At 45.2% G+C, this 14,665-nt stretch overlaps 1 protein-coding gene and 1 non-coding gene across 6 annotated transcripts in view; both read left to right on the top strand.

Annotated features, from left to right (window-relative positions):
- The first annotated feature begins 1,558 nt into the window (after positions 1 to 1,558).
- On the top strand, positions 1,559 to 1,631 carry TRNAV-UAC (transfer RNA valine (anticodon UAC)). The gene has a single exon. It is a non-coding gene; the product is annotated as a tRNA-Val (tRNA).
- An 11,495-nt stretch (positions 1,632 to 13,126) lies between these two features.
- The window catches only part of NCOA3 (nuclear receptor coactivator 3), a 123,808-nt gene continuing 122,269 nt past the window's right edge, over positions 13,127 to 14,665 (top strand). For all 5 annotated transcript variants that reach the window (XM_060120004.1, XM_060120006.1, XM_060120005.1 and 2 more), the window contains exon 1: positions 13,127 to 13,295. The gene's annotated coding sequence lies outside the window, so the exon portion shown is untranslated. The remainder of the gene's footprint in view (positions 13,296 to 14,665) is intronic.

The raw sequence follows: 14,665 nt of genomic DNA, 5'->3' as shown, positions 1-14,665 counted from the left end.
GATATTCTATCTCTTCCATGGTTTTGATCCTAGCATCCTGTCTGCTGAAGTTCCTGGGGTCTAATACCACCTTTGCTTGGTGTGCTGATTCCAAGGATTGTTTCTGTGGGTTGTAATTTAGTATTGTGTGAGCCCAACGCCTCATTTCCTGTCCTCGAATTTTCATTTCAACCCGAGACCCTTGCTCTCTGAGACATCTCTCTCTCCTGGCCGTCATAGTATCAGTTCGCACTTAACTGGTTTGGTTTTTTGGTTCTATTTTTTTTTTTTTTTTTTGGCCTCTGGGGGTTTCCCTTACTTTCTTGCGAACTCAGTTATTCATTTCAAAGAATATTTGTTATCTTTTACCCAGAATTTTCAGATGTGTTTGTAGTCGTGGGTAGGGGGGTAGGGTGTTTCAGGTTATCTAAATCTGCTATATTACTGGGAAAGAACTGCCTTCACTTTTCTTTTTTTCATATCGTTTCTTTGAGTCCTTTTTTAACTAGCTAATTCACTCTATAGTTTCTGATTTAAAGTCATCTTCAATGGAAATCTGACAAGTCAACCTGTTTGCTGTTTGGCCAAATATTTTTGTACCCAGCTACATCAGAAATCACTCACCAGCCGATGCATTGGCTGCCTTTGGGGCTGAGGTTCATATATGATCCAGTCAGCCGTGGTGTGAGCAGAAGTGTCCAGTCACACTATACCAAGGACAGTGACTTCTGCTCTTCCTTTAGAAGGGTCTGTGGGTGGGGCAGGTATTATGATTGGTATGTATGGCCGTTTATCTTTAATAGAGTCTGCAATCCAGTTGATTAATAATAGCCAGAGGGTTTTTTTTTTTAAAGCTAGAATCTTAAATTGGCTTATCCCTTCACCCCTGGCATAGATATTGTTTTTATGCCCCAACACTTCCATTTCTCTGATGTTCCTACTCTGTAATTACTAAATAATTAGAAGAGGGGTTAATCCTTTTAAGTGAGCTTACTGTCATCACTTTAAAACTCAACTTCATTAAAAAAAAGAAACTCGGGCTTCCCTGGTGGCGCAGTGGTTAAGAATCCGCCTGCCAATGCAGGGGACACGGGTTCAAGCCCTGGTCTGGGAAGATCCCACATGCTGCAGAGCAACTAAGCCTGTGCGCCACAACTACTGACCCTGCGTGCCACAACTACTGACCCTACGTGCCACAACTACTGAAGCCCGGGCACCTAAAGCCTGTGCTCCACAACATAGAGTAGCCCCTGCTCGCCGCAGCTAGAGAAAGCCCGCACGTAGCAACGAAGACCCAATGCAGCCAAAAATAAATAAATAAATTTATTTATTTAAAAAAAGAAAAATAATGGGCCAATCCCATGACATTGATTTCCAAACCCAAGAATGGGTTTTGACCCACCATCTGGAAAACATGATGTGTTCTCATGAAGCCAACTCCAGTATTGCCTTTTGGAGAAACTGATTTGGCCATCTTCAAGGATGTCCTTTCACAGCTGAGCCCCAAAGCTCCAGCCTCGGTGATTCTTTCATTTTGAGACGCTGAACCGCCTTGATCCAAAACACAGCCATTGGGAATTCCCTGGTGGTCCAGTGGTTAGGACTCTGCACTTACACTGCAGGGGGGCCAGGTTCCATCCCTGGTCGAGGAACTAGGATCCCACATGCAGTGTGGCCAAAAACAAACAAACAACAGCAAAACAACAACAGCAAAAAACAACTGCCATTGTGCTAAAGAACTTACTGCCTTGTCTCCTCCCCACGCCCCCCTCTGGTCCCATTCCTCTTCTGGTTCTGAGAAGCTCCTAAGCTTGACATCATTGAGGTCATGTAGAAAGAGTTTATTAGTGAGATCTTTGCTTCCTTCTTTGTATTTTGTGATTACTAATACCTATTAAAACATTGCTTTAAAGTGAGAGGTACAAGGAAATTCACTGTAAGAGTAAAAGAAAGGAAACAACCTGAATGTCTACTAGTAACATCCACATACTTATAACAGTTGTTAAAAAAAAAAAGCCAGACAGTTCTCTATGAACCTTACCATAAAGGTCCTTGTGGGGCAATTTCCATGATACATTATTAAGTGATACAACAAGTGTTGAAACATGGTGGACAGTAGGCTCTTGTTTGTACAAGAAGCAACACACATAATAAGGTTGTGTGTATGCAAAGACTGTCTCTAGAAGGACAAGTAAGAAATGGTGACAGTGGTGTCCCTGGAACACAGGTGGGAGAGACTTACTTTCCACTGTTTACCTTTTTATACCTTCTGAGTTTCTACCATTATTTAAAATTTCTTCTTTTTCATATCTCTGAGCAAGATAGGAAACAAGATAGGAAAATTTCACAATTGCATTAACCACAATAGGTACTTAAAAAAAACAGTTTTATTGAGATAGGATTCACATACCATAAAATCCACCCTTTTAAAGTGTACACATCAGTGTTTTTAGCATATCCATAGATTCACACAACCATCACCACTTTCTAATTTCAGAATATTTTCATCAGCCTAAAAAGAAACCCAGCACCCCGCCCCCAGCAGCTGACCACCAGCCCCCCATCCTCTGATCCCTAGCAACCAATAATATACTTTCTGTTCTGTAGATTTGCCTATTTTGAACATTTCATCTAAATGGAATCATATAGCATGAGGCTGGCTTCTTTCACTTAGCACGATGTTTTCAAGGTTCACCCATGTTATCAGTACTTTGTTCCTTTATTTAAAAAAAATTAATCATTTATTGCTGCGTTGGGTCTTAGTTCCGGCACTCGGGATCTTCACTGAGGCATGCAGGATCTTTCGTTGCGGCGTGCAGGCTCCAGGGTGGGTGGGCTCTGTACTTTGCGGCACGTGGGCTCTAGTTGAGGCGGGCAAGCTCAGTAGTTATGGCTCGCCGGCTTAGTTGCCCCACGGGATGTGGGATCTTAGTTCCCTGATCAGGGATCGAACCCGTGTTGCCTTCATTGAAAGGCGGATTCTTTACCACTGCACCACCAGGGAAGTCCCTTTGTTCCTTTTTATTACCTAATAATATTCCAGTGTATGGAGAGACCACTTTGGCTTAACCATTCATCAGTTGATGGTCACTTGGGTTGTTTCCCTTTTTGGCCATTACGAATAATGTTGCTATGAAGATTTCTGTACACGTTTTTGTGTGGACATATGTTTGAAATCCTCTTGGGTATATACCTAGGAGTGGAATTCCTGGGTCATATGGCAACTCTACATTTCACATTTTGAAGAACTGCCAAACTGTTTTCCAAAATGGCTGCACTGTTTTATAGACCCACCAGCAGCGTATACACGTTCCAATTTCTCCTCATCCTTTCATCCTCACCAACACTTAAAAAATGTTTTTTAAGCATAGGGTAGCAAATTATTTCTTCCTAAAGCAAATGCATTTAAGAAGTAAATCTCAGGGACTTCCCTGGTGGTCCAGTGGCTAAGACTCCACTCTCCCAATGTGGGACACCCGAGTTTGATCCCTGGTCAGGGAAGTAGTTCCTGCATGCCGCAACTAAGGATCCCACATGCTGCAACGAAGATCCCGCATGGGGCGATGAAGATCCCACATGTGGCAACTAAGACCTGGTGCAGCCAAAGTAAATAAATATTAAAAAAAAAAAAAGTAAATTTCAGAAAGATGGGACTTCCCTGGCGGTCCAGTGGTTCAGATTCCGTGCTTCCAATGTAAAAGGCACAGGTTCCATCCCTGGTTGGGGAACTAAGATCCCACATGCCGTGCGGCATGGCCAAGAAAATATATTAAAAAAAAAAAAAAAAGAAATCTCAGAAAGAAAAAAAGTCAAGAGTTAGCTGGGCTTAAAATTCTTCTAGCTGTGGAAAGTCATTTGCAGGTTGTAGGGAGGGGAAGGTCTGTTGCAGCCAGCTCTGGTGCCAATTTCAACGGGCTCCTGTGCCACCTCTGGCACAAAAATCACAGGTTGCCATCCCCTGATCTTGGTTTAAAGCAAGAGGCATGAATAAGTTTACTCTGGATTGAAAGGCTTGGACAGCTCTGTACTACCAGAAATGTGCCTTAATGTGATTCTTCACAGAGGTGTTTCCCCCCTTTTAAGCAAAACAACACACTAAAACATTCATTGCCTCTAAATCTCTTCTGTCTGTTCTCCTTCAGCTGTGTGTCCTACCTGGAGAGTGGAGTGGTTCAGAGTACAGTCTGGGCGTGGGGCCTGGGCCAGTGCCAGCTCATTTTCGGATTAAGTATTTTGAAACAGAGTTTTAGGCATGTACAGGGTTTAGGTATCCACCCAAGCAATCTATTTTCACTTGCAGGGAAATTTCAGACTGCAATCACTATAATGAGGCAAAATGGGGAGAAAAGGAGGAAATTGTTCCTAACCTTTGGATATTAATCCCTGCAATCCCCAACTTTGGAACTGCCATCCATAATCATTATTAACATTTATTGAGGGACTTCCCTGGTGGCGCAGTGGTTAAAAATCCGCCTGCCAGTGCAGGGGACACGGGTTTGATCCCTGGTCCGGGAAGATCCCACATGCCGCGGAGCAGCTGGGCCCGTGTGCCACAACTACTGAGCCTGTGCTCTAGAGCCCGCGAGCCACAACTACTGAAGCCCGCGTACCTAGAGCCTGTGCTCTGCAACAAGAGAAGCCACTGCAGTGAGAAGCCCACGCATTGCAACGAAGAGTAGCCCCCACTTGCCGCAACTAGAGAAAGCCCGCACGCTGCAACAAAGACCCAACGCAGCCAAAAAAAGAACCCATAATAATAATAAAATACATAAAAAAAATTTATCAGGGGTGTACTTTGTGTTTGACACTGTTCTTTGGGCTTTTACTGTATTGTTTTATTTAAATCCTCATAATAGTCCTATGAAATAGGTATTATTATCATTGTGGTTCCCATTTTAGGAAGTGGAGGCACAGAAAGTCCAAGTAACTGGTCATCAGCATACAGGTTTATTTATTTATTTATTTATTTTACTTTACAAATTTAATCAGTTATACATATACATATGTTCCCATATCCCCTCCCTTTTGCGTCTCCCTCCCACCCTCCCTATCCCACTCCTCCAGGCGGTCACAAAGAACCGAGCTGATCTCCCTGTGCTATGCGGCTGCTTCCCACTAGCTATCTACCTTACGTTTGGTAGTGTATATATGTCCATGCCGCTCTTTCACTTTGTCACAGCTTACCCTTCCCCCTCCCCATATCCTCAAGTCCATGCTCTAGTAGGTCTGTGTCTTTATTCCTGTCTTACCCCTATGTTCTTTTTTTTTTTTTTTTTTTTTTGCGGTATGCGGGCCTCTCACTGTTGTGGCCTCCCCCGTTGCGGAGCACAGGCTCCGGACGCGCAGGCTCCGGACGCGCAGGCTCAGCGGCCATGGCTCACGGGCCCAGCCGCTCCGCGGCATATGGGATCCTCCCAGACCGGGGCACGAACCCGTATCCCCTGCATCGGCAGGCGGACTCTCAACCACTTGCGCCACCAGGGAGGCCCACCCCTATGTTCTTGATGACATTTTTTTTCTTAAATTCCATATATATGTGTCAGCATACAGTATTTGTCTTTCTCTTTCTGACTTACTTCACTCTGTATGACAGACTCTAGGTCCATCCACCTCATTACAAATAGCTCAATTTCATTTCTTTTTATGGCTGAGTAATATTCCATTGTATATATGTGCCACATCTTCTTTACCCATTCATCCGATGATGGACACTTAGGTTGTTTCCATCTCTGGGCTATTGTAAATAGGGCAGCTATGAACATTTTGGTACATGTCTCTTTTTGAATTATGGTTTTCTCAGGGTATATGCCCAGTAGTGGGATTGCTGGGTCATAGCATACAGGTTTATAAGTAGCAGAACCAGCTGAGCAATTCAGGCAGTGAGTGCTAAAGCCCACACTCTTATCCACTAGGCTATATGGTCATACAATGAAAGAGGGAAGAATATAGGGGACTGTGAGAAAGACGGGGACAGAAGCAGAGCCTCTGCTGGCTGGACCAGACAACTGAGAAGCATTCACTCATCCACTTATTTAAAGCCTGTCGCTCAAGTAGTAAATGCTTAGGTTCCCAGATTCCCTTGCAGCGAGGGTGACCCTGTGGCCTATACCTCCACTGTAATGAGGTGGAAGGGGATGTTTGTTTCGGGGGTGGGGGACACTGAGAGGGAAGGGAGTAATTTTGGGGAAGACTTTTATATAGGAAAACAAATTGAGAGGTATAATGTCTCTCTTGACATGTATTCACTCTTCTGCTTCCTGCATTTGGACTTGATGGTGAGTTGATGTGATGTTTCAGCTGTGGCAGCCATCTTGTGTCCATGAGGCTGTAAACTAAGGGCAGAAAACAAATACTCTGAAGGTGGTGGAGCAGAAGAGTTGTAATATCCTGTTCCTTGATGAACACACTCTGAAACTCTCTACCTTTAGACAAGTTTGTATGACAGTTAAATGTGTTTATTGTTTTTGTGTCTCTGGAGAGGCAGTAAAGCATAAGAGTTAAGAACATGAGCTTGTGAGCTCTGGTTTATATCCTCATCTAGCAATGAGTGCTCATACTCTTGGGCAAATTAATTCCTTGTTCAATTGACCCCTTTACTCATCTGTAAAACGGAGATAATAAAAGCCCATTGCTTAGGGTTACTGTGAGGGTTAAATGAACTAATATATGTAAAGGACTTGGAATAGTGCCTGGTAAGTATAGGGTTTCTAGGAGTGCTGGCTAGTACAATCTTTTTGCTGCTATAAGTACCCCCTCCTCCTCTGCCCAAACTTTTAATTTTTATTTTGGAAAATTTCAAGTCTACAGAAAACTTGAACGAATAATGAATAAACACCTATGTATCCCTGAAACTAGATTTACTAATTGATAAAATTGTGTTGCATTTGCTTACATGCACTCTGTGTGTGCATGCGTGCATGTTTGTGTATGTGTGTGTATTTTTTTTTCCCATGTGAATCATTTGAGAATAAGTTGTAGGCAGGCTACTTAGCATTATTATCAGTCTGGTAATGTGTTACTTGCATATACGACATGTGACCCAAGCTAGACCAATTGAACAAATTCATCTTTTGAATTTGAATCTCAGAACAAGGTGATGAGAAGATGGGATAAAATGACTGATCTCTAGATTTACTTGCTGGTCCCAGATAAGATGTTCAGGATCTTCATTTCCCGTAGTTTTTGACATTTCTGGCCCCGGTCCTTCAGTTGTCCCTTTGATTCTGTGAGTTCCTCTGTATCATTTTACTACATTCCAGAGTCTATCATTGTTTCTGGCAACCCAGGAAACCTGACTGGCATCGCTGCCCTTGAGGAAGTGAGCACCCCTCCTGGGAACATGGAAGCAGAGGCTTTGTGCAATCAGAAATGTGGTAGGGAGAATCTCTTAATTTTTGGAGGGCTTTAGCTACATGACCTTCTAATCCCATTTGCACCGAGTTTATGCTTCTGTGTCTCCTAGGCCAAACAATTTTATTGGGGGTAATTTCAGAATCTGAGACTACTCTTCCTGCCTATTGAAAGTTCTCAAGCACAGTTCAACAAAAGTCCACACATGTAGACTGTTTGACTTATCAATGTTGTGTAATAAACCACCGCAAACTTTAGTGGCTTAAAGAACAACCATTTTATTATCTCTCATGATACTGTAGGTCGATTGGGCTCAGTGGGTGGTTTTTCTTTTCCAGATCTTATTGATAGGGGCTGTAGGGACTGGAATGTGCAAGAAGGCTGACTCACGTGGCTGGCAGTTACTACTGGCTATTGCCTGGGACCTTAGCTGGGGCTGTTGACTGGAGTGCCTTGCCTTGGCTTCCCACAGCATGGCGGCTGGGTTCCACGAGGAAGGAAATGAAAGCTGCCAATCATCTTAAGGCACGGGCTTGAAAGTCGTACCATGTAACATCCACCATTTCCAGTCCTGGGGCAAATCCCACTCAAGGAAGAGGAAATAAGGCTTACCTCTTTTTTTTTTTTTTTTTTTTTTTTTTTTCGGTACGCGGGCCTCTCACCGTTGTGGGCTCTCCCATTGCGGAGCACAGGCTCCGGACGCACAGGCTCAGCGGCCATGGCTCAAGGGCCCAGCCGCTCCGTGGCACGTGGGATCATCCCGGACCGGGGCAGGAACCCACGTCCCCCTCATTGGCAGGCGGACTCTCAACCACTGCGCCACCAGGGAAGCCCAAGGCTTAGATGGAGGAGTGGCTTGTGCAAACAAGGAGGAAGGAATGACGGCAGCCATCTTCACAGACTTTTAATTTTTTTTTTTTTTTTTGGCGGTACGCGGGCCTCTCACTGCCGTGGCCTCTCCCGTTGCGGAGCACAGGCTCCGGACGCGCAGGCTCAGCGGCCACGGCTCACGGGCCCAGCCGCTCCACAGCATGTGGGATCCTCCCGGACCGGGGCACAAACCCGTGTCCCCTGCATCGGCAGGCAGACTCTCAACCACTGCGCCACCAGGGAAGCACTTCACAGACTTTTTACTATAGAGCGTGTCACTCATTTGCCTTCGATTTTAAGTCTATAGTAGTGTTTCCCAGGTGTCAGCGTGGATCACGTACAGGTTCCATCCAAACCTTGCCAAAGTCAGCACTGAAGTCGCTTCCTCCTGGAAGCCTTCTCCGACACCCCTTGAGTTAGAAGTCTGTCCTTGGGTTCTCAAACAACTTGTGCTTTTTTTTTTTTATTGTTAATGTCATTTATACTTTCTGTGAACATATATATTAATTAATATTGATAGAATACATGGTTGATTTCCTTTCTTTTTTCCCATTGCTTTCCTCCTCCCTCCTTTCTTCTTTTGTTCTTTTTTTTCCCACAGACACTTACTAATTGCCTGCTATAGGTCAGATGCTAATCTAAGTAAGGGAGTCACTGCAGTGAACTCAACAGACAAATTTCCTACCCTCTTGGAGTTTACAGTCTAGAGAGGGAGACGGACAATTAAAAAAAAATTGAAATACTGTTGGGACTTCCCTGGTGGCACAGTGGTTAAAAGTGCCTGCCAATGCAGGGGACTACGGGTTCGAGCCCTGGTCCAGGAAGATCCCATATGCCGCAGAGCAACTAAGCCCGTGCGCCACAACTACTGAGCCCGCGCGCCTAGAGCCCGTGATGCACAACAAGAGAAGCCACCACAATGAGAAGCCTGTGCACCGCAACGAAGAGTAACCCCTGCTCACGGCAACTAGAGAAAGCCCATGTGCAGCAACAAAGACCCAATGCAGCCAAAAGTAAATAAATAAATGAATAAATATATTTAAAAAAAAGATTTCCTTAAAAAAATTCAGATGTTAATCATAATGAAGAAATTAAGGCAAGGTTATGTGACTCTGGTGTGTGTGTGTGTGTGTGTGTGTGTGTGTGTGTGTGTGTGTGTGTGTCTTGCTTTAGAAGATCTACCTGAGGAGGAGACATTTTAGCAGAGATCTGAGTGACAATGGGGAGCAAGACAGGAAGAAAGAAAATTCCAGATGGCAAAGGGAACAGCAAGTGAAAGGCCCTGAGGCATGCTTGGTATGTTCAGGAAACATCAAGAATGTTAGTGTCTGGCATGGGGTAAGTAATATGAAGAGATAGATTATAGCTAGTGGGAAGCAGCCTCATAGCACAGAGAGATCAGCTCAGTGCTTTGTGACCACCTAGAGGGGTGGGATAGGGAGGGAGATGCAAGAGGGAAGAGATATGGGGATATATGTATATGTATAGCTGATTCACTTTGTTATAAAGCAGAAACTAACACACCATTGTAAAGCAATTATACTCCAATAAAGATGTTAAAAAAATGCAAAACAAAACAACAACAAGAAAAAAGAAGACATAGATTACTTGAGATCAGAGAGGGAAGCAGAGACCAAATCAGTTAGGGTCTGGGTTTTATCCCAAATGCCATGGGATGCCATTGAAACAGGAGGGAAGGGGGCAGGGCACAACCTCTAAAAGAATGACATAGCCATTGAGGACACGGCCAAAACTGGTTAGAACCAACTAAGTCCAAGACGGTGGAAGATTTGACTTCCAGGAGACCTTGAGCCTCATTATACACTCATTGTAATACACTGGCATGTTAAATGACACAACCACCAGCGCCATGACAGTTCCTAGGCTAACCATAAAAGGCCGAAAAGTGGGCAGTGGCCCAATTCCTTGAAAACCGTGCCCCTTCTCCAAAAGAGGTGGAATAATCCTCCTACTCATTGGCCTATGAAATTACCCAGCCCATAAAAACTAACCATCCTGTACTTTGGGCCCTCTCACCTTGTGTGATGGCCCACACTCTGTCTGTGGAGTGTTTCTCTCTATAAATAAATCCACTTCTTACCTATCACGTTGTCTCTCACTAAATTCTTTCTGTGATGAGACATAAAGAACCTGAGCTTCATTAAGTCCTGAGACCAGGTGTGTGATCTCAATTAAAAGACAGTGGGTTCTCAAGAAACAAGAAAAATCTCAAATAAACAATCTAACCCTACACGTAGAGCAACTAGAGAAAGAACAAAGAAAACCTAAAGTCAGTAGAAGGAAAGAAATCATAAAGATCAGAGCAGAAATTAATGAAATAGAAATGAAGAAAACAATAGCAAAGATCAATAAAACTAAAGGCTGGCTCTTTGAGAAACAAAATTGATAAACCCTTAGCCAGACTCATCAAGAAAAAAAGGGAGAGGATGCAAATCAATAATATTAGAAATGAAAAAGGAGAAGTAACTGACACTGAAGAAATACAAAGGATTATGAGACTACTACAAACAACTATATGCCAATAAAATGGACAACCACGAAGAAATGGACAAATTCCTAGAAAAGCACAACCTTTTAAGACTGAACCAGGAAGAAATAGAAAATATAAATAGACCTATCACAAATAATGAAATTGAAACTGTAATTAAAAATCTTCCCATAAACAAAAGTCCAGAAAAAAAAAAAAAAAGAGTGGGTTCTGGCTAGGTTCAAGTCCCACTCTGTGTTGTGCAGTTTCACCATTGGAACATGTTCAGGTTGGAAGTGACCTAATTTAATGTATGGTTTTTGAAAGATTCCTCTGGCTACTGAGTGGGGGAGTGGCTTATAAGATGATTAATGGGAGAAGCAAGGAGAGCAGCTGGGGGACAGCTGCAGTTGTGCAGGTGAAAGTTCACCCAGGGTCTTAGTATTTCATCTCTGTTTTCTCAAGATATAACATGGTACTTGGTATCTGTTGTTTGATGAGCAAATATTGACTGCATCTATACTATTGCTAAGCCCTGTTGTGGGTGTTAAGAATATATCAGAGAACAGAAGACACAAAAGCCCTACCTTCACGGAGCTTTCATTCTAGTGAGGTAAAGAGATAATTAGCACCATAAACAAAATTACATGGTGTTTCCAATGAGAGAAAGTGCTACAGAGAGAAATGAAGCAAGGAGGAGGGGTAGGGGAAGCTGGGATTGAAGTAGGTGGGAATTTAAAATAGAGAAATTAGGGAAGGCAAAAAAAAAAAATTAGGGAAGGCCTCACTGAAGCAGTGACATTTGGACAATGACCATGGGGGAGGTGAGTGATTTGGATTTTCTGGAAAAAAGTAAGCTAGGCAGAGGAAATAGCAAATACAAGATCTTTAAGGCCAGAGTGTGCTAGGTATGTTGGAGGGACCCCAAGGAGTCTGGTGTTCCTGGAATACAGTAATGAGTGGATGAGAAGTAGGTGATGAGCTTAGAAGGGGGAGGGGAGGGCACAGACAGGTTGTATGGGGCTCTTCAGGTAACTGCAAAGAGTTTGGAAGACAGACATAAAGTGACTTGGTTTTTACCAGGATCTCTCTGGCTGCTATGTTGAGAATAGACTCCAGGAGGCTACTGCAGTAGTCTAGGTGGGAAATGGCGGTGGTGGAGCTAGCAAATGGTTATTTATTTTATTCTAGTCATGCTCAAGACATTTAATACTGATTAAATATTATTATCTAGTATACAGTCCATATTAAAAATTTCCCCCCAAATCCTTTTTATAATAAACAAACAAAACCTGGATTCAGCCAAGGCCCACCTATTGCATTTTAAAAATAATTAATTAATTTTTATTTTTGGCTGCCTTGGGTCTTTGTTGATGTGCGTGGGCTCTCTCTCTCTTCGTTGTGGTGCACGGGCTTCTCACTGCAGTGGCTTCTCTTGTTGCGGAGCACCGGCTCTAGGTGCGTGGGCTTCAGTAGTTGTGGCGTGTGGGCTCAGTAGTTGTGGCAGGCAAGCTCTAGAGCGCAGGCTCAGTAGTTGTGGTGCACGAGCTTAGCTGCTCCACCTCATGTGGGATCTTCCCAGGGCCAAGGCTAGAACACATATCCCTTGCACTGGCAGGCGGATTCTTAACCACTGCGCCACCAGGGAAGCCCTGCCTTTGGTTCTCACCTTTCATGCTTGGATATTTTTACAGGCTAGGCATTTTGTAGCATGCCTCACCATTCTGGATATGCCTAATTGTTTTTTTCATAGTTATGTTCAGGTTAGCTTTTTTTGTTTTTTGGCAAGAATACTACGGAGGGGGCGTTACATTTTCCCCACTGCATCATATCAGAAGACGCATAATTTCAGTTTGATCCATTATTGGTGATGCTAAGTGATAGTGGCTGGTGATTTGATCGCTTGGTTAAGGTGTTGTCTGCCAGATCTACCCAGTGCAAAGCCAGCTGTTCCCCTTTGTAGGTGCTGTGTACTCCGTGGGTTGATATTATACTTTGGGACTGAATAGTGAATATACTATTGCCCAACAACCTTTCACCCAGTGACTTTAGCATCTAATGAACAGCCCCGTGGCTTCTGACCTTGTGCCTCAGTTTGCTCATTTGAACACTGAGTCTAATAGTGGTCCCTAAGGGATGCTTGTTTTGAGGATCAGTGCTTGGCACACAATAAACGCTCCATAAGTGTTAGATATTACTGGACAAAAACAAGTATGAAAAAATTAAGGGGAAGGCTAGGGTTGCACTCCAGTTCCCCGGACCCCGCCGCGGGTCCCAGGTGGTAAGTGAGCAAAATTGGCCCCAGGGTCCACTCGGCCACGCCCTCGCGCCACGGAAGCCTGACTGGGCGGGACCACCCAGCGCCCCGGCCGCGCAAGGCCCCCTGGGACCGGTAGTGCTGGGCGTGGCCGCGAGACTACATATCCCGGCGGCCCCCGCGCCTCGGCTCCCGCGGCTACTGCCTCAGCTCCTTCACAGCAACGGCGGCGGCCGCGGCTGCTGAGTTTGTGGCGGCGGCGGCGGCGGCAGCGGCTGCTGGCTGAACGCTGAGTGCTGAGCGGCGAGTTTCCGATTTAAAGCTGAGCTGCGAGGAAAATGGCGGCGGGCGGTGAGTGGAGATAAAGGAAGAGCGGCGGCGGGCAAGGGGGTGGAGTGCGAGGCGGAGGGAAGAGGGCGAGTCTCTCGTGCTGCGGCGAGCCGGCGGCTCCGGCTCCGCTGAGGCGCTGCGGGACGCGCCGTGCGGGGGGCGCGCGGCGATAGTTTCGGCGTGTCGGGGCCGCGCCGCTTCCCCACAGCCTGGGGGCGGCCCGCGGCCGGAGGAGGGGTGTCGAGGTTAGGCGGCAGCTGGCTTTGGAGTGCGAGGGGCGTCCCCGCGTGGAGGGGTCACTCCGAGGAGTTTTGGGGGGGACCGCGGGGGTCCACTTTTCCCGCCTGTCCCTAAAGTTTTATCCTCCCGCAGCCCTCGGGGTGCTTTTGAAAGCTCCCTGCGACCCCTCCTCCCGCTGCCTCGGCGTCTCGTAGTTATTCGGAAGAATCAGGGGGAGGGGGGAGCCGCACAGACCCCCCACTCACCCCCAGCCCAGCCTCCAAGTCGTACTGAGAATCGGGTTGGATTTTGTTGCCGTGTTTCCTCCTGCACTTGGGCATTTTAAATATTTTAACACGAATTATCTGCGGGATTTCCATTTTGGGCACGGGTAGGTTCTCAGCAGTTTTTCTCAGTAAAAAGGCATTTTACTACCTCGGGTGTGAAGGCTGGGAAATGGCAAGTGGAAGTTAGTGAATTAAATTTGGGATTGGGCTGTCTTTATTATTACTCTTTTTTTTCTTTTCTCCATCTCTAATCTGCTTACGTACATTGATTCAATTTGTGATGGTTTAAGTAGTTTGTCTTGCACATGCTTTAGAAAAACAACCCACGAGTAGTTGGAGGGCTTAGTTGCTTCCTAGGCAGTTTGAGGGCACTCAGGGTGGAAAAGTTAACCAAAAGAGCAGCTGTGAGAGGCAGAGAGCGTCGTCTCGAAATCTCACTAGCAGGAGGAGTTGGGGCTTCTCAAATGGAAAGACACGAAAGGTCTGAAATTCTCTCGAAGTCGGAACTTTTTTTTTTTCCTTTCTCCTTCCCGAATGTGAAGACTTCCTTCTTGCACTTTTTGAGCAGCAGCGCTTCAAAGCCAACCTGTTTTTGTTATTAAGCCCGTACCGTAAAGAAACAGGAAGGCGAGTACCAGCTGTCTTGCTGCAGCGGTTTGAAATGGAGTTGAATGAGATGAGTGAGAGTGCTAGTAGTACTGAGTGAGATTGCTTCATCTCCTGGATTCAGACGCCTGGTCTCGGATCCACCTAACTGGTCCCTGGCTGCAGGAACGCATCAGTTATTTGTTGCAGCAGGTTATTTAGAGGATGGTGGAAAAATAAAATCGTAAGTCTTGTGATTGCCGCATAAACCAAAATGTTAAATGGAAATCTGTAAGTTTG

This window comes from Mesoplodon densirostris, chromosome 16 (assembly GCF_025265405.1).
Source record: "Mesoplodon densirostris isolate mMesDen1 chromosome 16, mMesDen1 primary haplotype, whole genome shotgun sequence".
NCBI classification, from domain to species: domain Eukaryota; kingdom Metazoa; phylum Chordata; class Mammalia; order Artiodactyla; family Ziphiidae; genus Mesoplodon; species Mesoplodon densirostris.
The sequence above is the reverse complement of the archived record's forward strand: the minus strand, read 5'-3'. Positions and strand labels throughout refer to the sequence as shown.